The following is a 6,798-nucleotide window of genomic DNA, read 5'->3' on the forward strand; positions in this document are numbered from 1 at the left end:
GTATTCACGCCCCACTGGAGCCACAGTCCATGGTCTACAGCCATGCCACCCTGAACAAGCCCGATCCTGTCTAATCTTGGAAGCTAAGCAAAGTCGGGCCTGGTTAGTACTTGGAGGGGAGAACACTTAGGAAGACCAGGTGCTGTAGGTATAAATAATAAAAATTAATTAATTAATCAATCAATTAATTAATTAATTTAAAAAGACTCAATATGAGAAGTGAGAAATCAACTGAAAATATATCTTGTAATCGCCATTGACTGAACATTAGCTGCATGAACAAGTGCTTTGTGATAATCAGTGTCATGACTTCAATATCACTGTGGGAGATTAGGAGGCGTAGGACAGTTAAGAGCACTCTTTAGCTGGAAAATGCAAATTCAAATACCAATGAGCTATGATTTCAGAGCCATTAAATTAGCAAAGTTTTCAAGTCTGATAACATCAATTGTGGTGAGAATGAAGAATCAGAAATGGAAGGCTTTCATACTTGGTCCCTGGGAGTAAACATTGGAATAATTACATAGGGAGCAATTTTGCAATACTTGAGTAAAGTTAATATGTACATAATTTCAACTCAAGAAACATACTTTCATGTATCTATCCAAACAAGGTTCTTGCACAGATGTACCATGTGAACATAAGCCTGTTCATCGTAGCATTGCCTGTGATCGTGAAATGATGGAATACTATGGAGCACTTAAAATACATGTATGAATTAGAACTACATTTTCTTCAGCATGGATAAATATCAAAAATATAGTGGTGAATGAAAAGAAGAAAGCTTCAAAAGCACATGTAAAAGTATAACACTATTTAAGTAAATTTGTAAAACATACAAACAATGCTTTGTTTTGTTGTGGACACATATTCTCCAACTGTCAGGTTCACTGCCAGTCTTTTGCATCACACTATGGCCCTGGGAGTCCTTATGGACTTCATCTGCAAGCTCTCTTCCCTCTGGCTTCAGCTGGGTTCATCTAATAAGGGGCACCAGTAGGAGTCTGAGGGAAGAAGGAGAAGGAGGCCGTTCTTTCCCACCTTGCCAGGCAGTGGGCTTGCAGAAGCTGCATTTGTTCATTGAAGGCCACAGCTGCTGTCAGGCGACAAGTCTTTCTGGGTCTGTAGCAAGTACTTCTGTTTCCCTCTAAGCCTAGGCGTGATAATGATTCCCTTCGTTGCTATTTCCAAGGTGATTCACCATCCCTTGCTGAACTCCCTTATCACAGCCTACACATTTGCAAATAGAAACTTTATTAGACTGTTTTCAATTAGCCCCTTTGCATGTGCCTGCCAAGATCCTGAATGATGCACATATTTGTGTGAGGAGATTTGAAACTATGCCTGCTTATGTTATACACTCAGTTCAGGATACTGGTTACCTCTGGGAAAGAAGTAGAATTGAAGATGGGAGGAGGGCAAGGAGAGGGCTTTAGCTGTATTCTTCTTCAATAAAATTTTTAAAATCACAGAAGCCGTTATGCGAAAAATGTTTAAATCAGTTAAATCTAGGTGGTTAATACATGGACGTTATGTGATGTTTTGATTGAAATTTTTTCTAAAAATACTTTCTTCTAATAATAGGCTTTAAAAAGTGAAATGCTTCCTCATTCATGACACAAAAGTGTCACATGAGGCCCAAGACACAATGCATCTGAAAGAAAGTGCTTCTCCCTCACCCTAATCCTTTCTTCACCAGCGCTTCTTCAAAAGACACAAAATAAATTCTGCACAGTTAGGTGAGACATTCTATTCCCTTCACTTGGAAAGTGTGGGAAAGTGCATAAATGCAATTAAAACTAGAACACATAAGGAAGGCAAGGTAAGATTGGCCCCCGGTCAACTCCGGAAGACATCATGGTAGGTGACAGCCAATGTATTAATAGAACAGATCCATTTACATCTTTCTATTTCTGCAAATTATTGTTAACCAAGGCCTTACCTCACGTGTTTCCATGTTGCTAAGGAAGTTGCTTTTATCGCCAAAATAGACTCAAAATAGTATTGAAAATTGCTTAATCATTCAACTTCCTTGAGAAAAACGTCGATTACTCTAAATCTTAGAGCTTAGAGTCAAAGCCTGTATTGCTTTGCCTTAGTACAAACGTATGTGTGTGTATGTTTCGGGTGTCCACGTGTGTGCTTGCATGCATGTGTGTGTGCACACACAGGTTGAGATTTTCAGGTTTTAAAATATTTTATTGCTTTCTGTGGTATTTACATAAGTTACATTTTTGTGATAGGAAACTGAACAATACGAAGTATAGAGAGTTGAGAGGACAAGCCCCCTTGGCTGTTTAAGCCCCACCCAAATGCCTTTCTTTCCCAGAAATAAATGCTGTTATTAACGAGGCCTGTTTTCTCTTGGACCATTTTTTATGCATGTGTGAGCATGTGCATATAGAAATATCATCTTTACTATTAAAGCTTTGATATCCTTCTTGCCATTCTATAACTTACTTTTCTCATCTAATAATATATAAGCAATACATAGATACATTTCTATGAGACAGGTGCACTTCAAAATGCTTTGCATGTATTAATGCACTTAATTTAAAAAAAAAAAAACAAACCCCTAGGAGGCACATACTATTATTTTCCCCATTTTAAAAATGGGGAAAGGGAAGCATGGAAAGCTTATCTGAGGCCCTTGAGCCCTTGAGCCTTTTGAGCTGCACTTCTCTTGCTCTGCCCACTTTCACGTCTGGAAATGTACTGTTGCTTTACTTTCCCTTTTAATAAAGCTATTATTTTCTGCTGTAAAAAAAAAAAAGAAGAAGAAGAAAGGAAGGAAGGAAGGGAGGAAGAAAGGAAGGAAGGAAGGGAGGAAGGAAGGAAGGAAGGAAGGAAGGAAGGAAGGAAGGAAGGAAGGAAGGAAGAAAAGCAAGCAAGCTTATCTGAGCATAGACAGCTAAGAAGTGCCAGCACCATTATTTGAATCTAGGCAGGCTGATATTAGAGCCCTCATTGGTTACGCCTATGTTACATTACCCACATATATAAAGTCTTGCCATGTCTCTATGTATAGGTCTTTCTAAATCTTTTTAGGTGCTGCACGGTTTTCAATAAAATAGATGAACTATAGCTTACATAGCCATCCTCCCATGCTGGATATTTGTGTTGTTTCCAGTGTTTTGTGACTCATACTTCTTCTTGTAAGTTACCCTTCATGCACATGGATAAATATTTCTCTGGGCTAGATACTTAAAATTGGAATGCGGAGTATGCACACTTAAAAGTGTTGACATAAACAACTAAGTTTTCTTCAGAGAGGGCTCTGCCAATTTTCAATAGTACATATCCTCATGGATGCTGGCTACTAATTAGCCTTTTAAATTAAAATTTTAAAAAAATTTTATGAGTTTATTTGAGCCCAAATGATGACATATCAGGGGAGCAAGTTCTCAAATGCTCTCTAGCCTTATCAAAAAAGTTTTAAGAACAATACTCTCACAAACTCTAGATATTACCAATTTTAAAAATGTTTCCTAAAGCGATAGCAAAAATGATATTTCATTACTGGTTGTAACTCTTATTTCCTTGATTTTTAATAAGGCTGAGATTTGTTTATATGTTTATTGGAAATTTTTATTTCAACTTCCATAAATTGCTATTACCTTTTGTCCAATTTTTATCGAATGGTTTTCTTTTCTTATTAATTTGTATGATATACATACATATATTGGTTAAAATTATTTTTCTGCTATACATATTGCAATTATTTTCTCTCAGTCTATCCCCTGTCTTTAAAAAAAATTTGGTGCCTTTTGATTCAAGAAATATTTAAAATTTTAAAGACAAGTACATCAGTCTTCTTTTTGGTTTCTGAAGTTGAGTCTTTCTCACTCCTCACTTTCAGAAAAAAAACATAATACATGTTTATTGTGTAAAATATAGGAACTACAGATAAATAAAAAGTAAAAATCATGTATAATCTTAACCCTCATATACAAACAAAAATTATTAATGTTGTGGGTGTTTCCTATTAATACTTCAAACATAAAAATGAATGTACAGTTGACCCTTCAACAACATGGGGTTAGGGGTGCTGACCTCCTACACAGTTGAAAATTTATGTATAACTTTTGACTCCCCAAAAACAACTACTGATAACACCTACCTACTGTTGACCAGAAGCCTTACTGATATCATAAATGGTCAATTAATATATTTTGTATTTTGTGTGTATTACATTCTGTATTCTTATAATAAAGTAGCTAGAGAAAAGAAAATATTATTAAGAAAATCATAAGGAAGAGAAAATATATTTACAGTATTTATTGAAAAAAATTCATGTATAAGTGGACCCAGCACAATTTAAACCCATATTCAGGGTCAACTGTAGCTACACATTTTTTATTTTAAAGAAAAGCAGGGGTCTTTTAAAGGTACCTTTGAATGTCTGGTGTACTGTTTTAAGACACTCAAGACATTAGAGGAATTATTGTATACTGAGAAAAGCACTGGGTCTCTACAAATCTGGGCTGAAGAAATGTACAGGGGACATTTCCAAGCAGTTGTAGAATCTACCACTTCTATTTCAGGGTGAGAGGAGGCTACCAGAGGAGTGTAGGCAGCCCCCTTTGTTGGGAGGTGCCTCTGCCCCCACTAGGACCCAGCATCTCTGGTTACCCCTTGTGCTGTAAATGGGTAACCAAGGCCCCTGAACTCCAAACCTCCCTCCCTCCATCACAGCCCTAATCTGAGCACTTAAGCCCCAAATGTTATCTGGAACTTTGCCTAAGCCCCAAATTCTCATGGGTCTCATTTGCTGTCTCGCTTCAGGCACTAAAGAGGGCACAAAGCTTCCATTGTTTTCAAAGGGGACTAACACTAACTGAGCTCCTGAGGCTGTTAGAAAAATACATGACTTTGACAAACTGAATTTAAAAATGAGGGGCACTTTTTAGTGGAAATAAAATAATGCGTTTTAGGATCACTGTTTCACTCTCAAGTTCAATTAACGGCAAACATCATTATAACAATATAGAAGGAAGAACACATTATTCATTACTCCATTATGATCTGCTTTTACATTTTTAATGCCTTCCAGCAAAAACAGTGTATTTAAAAGAAAAACTCAGTTTCTTTCTTTTCACTGCAAGCGAATCAAAATACAGGCAGAGTCTCTGCTAGTGAGTTCTGTGTGTTAAGCCGTTCTGTGATCTCTTTTCAGGTATTAAGTTCTTCACTGCTTAATTCTCGTATACTGTCCATTCGCTGGGAAGTCTAAGGCAGAGGGGTATTGAAATTTCTGTTTTCTTCAATCATACTTTCAGCCATGCTCTTTTGAGCATTCCCATTCCTGAATGAAATCTATAGCAGATACCATTGGTGCCAGCATTTAGAATTTCCACCTGAGCTAACTTTGGGCTCGGATGGAGGCCGAGGAGGAATAACACCTTTGGGAGCAGCCCTCAACCAGTAACTGATGGGAGTTGGTGGATAAATACCGGAGCTACCTTAATCTTCAGGTAGGACTATTCTGAGGTGTGCTTTTCGTAGTTTCCCAGAGGTCCAAGTGGAATTGAGGCCCAGTTGTCCATTCTTTCCTAACATATCCATGGCTTCCTTCCTTTCTCTATGTTGCTTCTCTACTCTCCTGCGGGTACTTCCTGGGATCATCTTCCAAAGAAACCTACTTGCATGCACATCCTTGTCTTCTGGTCTACTTCCTGGGGAAGGCTGTAGCAATGCTCATACGATGCAATCACAGCATCCCAGCACTATCCAGCCTGGGTGGGCATCTGACTGACAATTAGATTCGCTCTTCAAGATTCTCATATTGGAACAGAATATTGGCCTGTGTCTTCAGGAGTCTGGGGCCCTCACATGTAATCCTGGGAGTTTTGCAAGGTCATAGTGTATTACATGTGTAGAAGACACAGAGAAAGCTAGCCAGGAGGGGTGGAGGAGTCAGGGGTGAGAGAGAGAGAGAGAGAAAGAGGATATGCAAGAGAGTCAGAGATGAGAGGTGGCTTCCTGCTGTAGACTTCCTTCCTTCCTGAAGCCCTACTGCATCTGCTTCCTGGTCTGTGAATTATGTCAATATAGTTATAATAAATTCCTCTTTTTCTCTCAAACTAGCTTAAATAACTTATTACATGCTATCGGACAATGAGTTAACACAGAATATCACAAAAAGTTAGACTCACCCTCTCAGAGAGCTGGAAATCTAGATTCCAGGACTCTCCCCCTCTCTATTCCCATTCTCTTCCTAGCTCAGTTCTCTGATGGAATTCTTGAGGATAAAGGCTCTGACCTCTGACCTCCTTCTGTATCTGGCCTCCTGGGAGGGCTCCTTCAGGCTGACTCTGCCCCTCATAGCCCCCAAAGAGTTGGTGGACTCCGCTGAAATGGTACATGTGGTACTTGTGGAGTGTTGCCTGAATAACTTCCTCTTGATGTTTTTTGCTGCTGAAGACCTGCTTTCAGGGAGGGGCAGTCATATCTTCCCTTAGCCTCTGCCATCCTCTATGCCCCAGGCTCTCTCTGGGTGAAGCATCCCCTTACTGGACAACACCTGAGCAGCCATTTGGTGTCAGCCTCGACTCTACTTTGTGCTCCTTTCTAAGAAACCTGGGGACCCCTTGCAGTTCTCTTTCATGCGTTCAGCCCAAGGGAAGCAAAGTGAGGAAAGGGCCTCTCTCCACCCTCTCTGTTTGGGGTGTGCTTCAGTGTACTGCTCATCTAGCACAGCCTGCTTCATCAGGCCTCCCTGATTCAGAATCTTCTGTTCAAAAAGCACTGCTGATCTACAAGTTCATGATCACCCCCAAATTCCAGGGAACATATGTC

At 39.3% G+C, this 6,798-nt stretch overlaps 1 pseudogene; it reads left to right on the plus strand.

Annotated features, from left to right (window-relative positions):
* The first annotated feature begins 32 nt into the window (after positions 1-32).
* Positions 33-151, plus strand: LOC112471322 (annotated as a pseudogene).
* Positions 152-6,798: the final 6,647 nt, after the last annotated feature.

The sequence above is a fragment of the Pteropus alecto genome, unplaced genomic scaffold, assembly GCF_000325575.1.
Source record: "Pteropus alecto unplaced genomic scaffold, ASM32557v1 scaffold45, whole genome shotgun sequence".
Taxonomy (NCBI): Eukaryota; Metazoa; Chordata; class Mammalia; order Chiroptera; family Pteropodidae; genus Pteropus; species Pteropus alecto.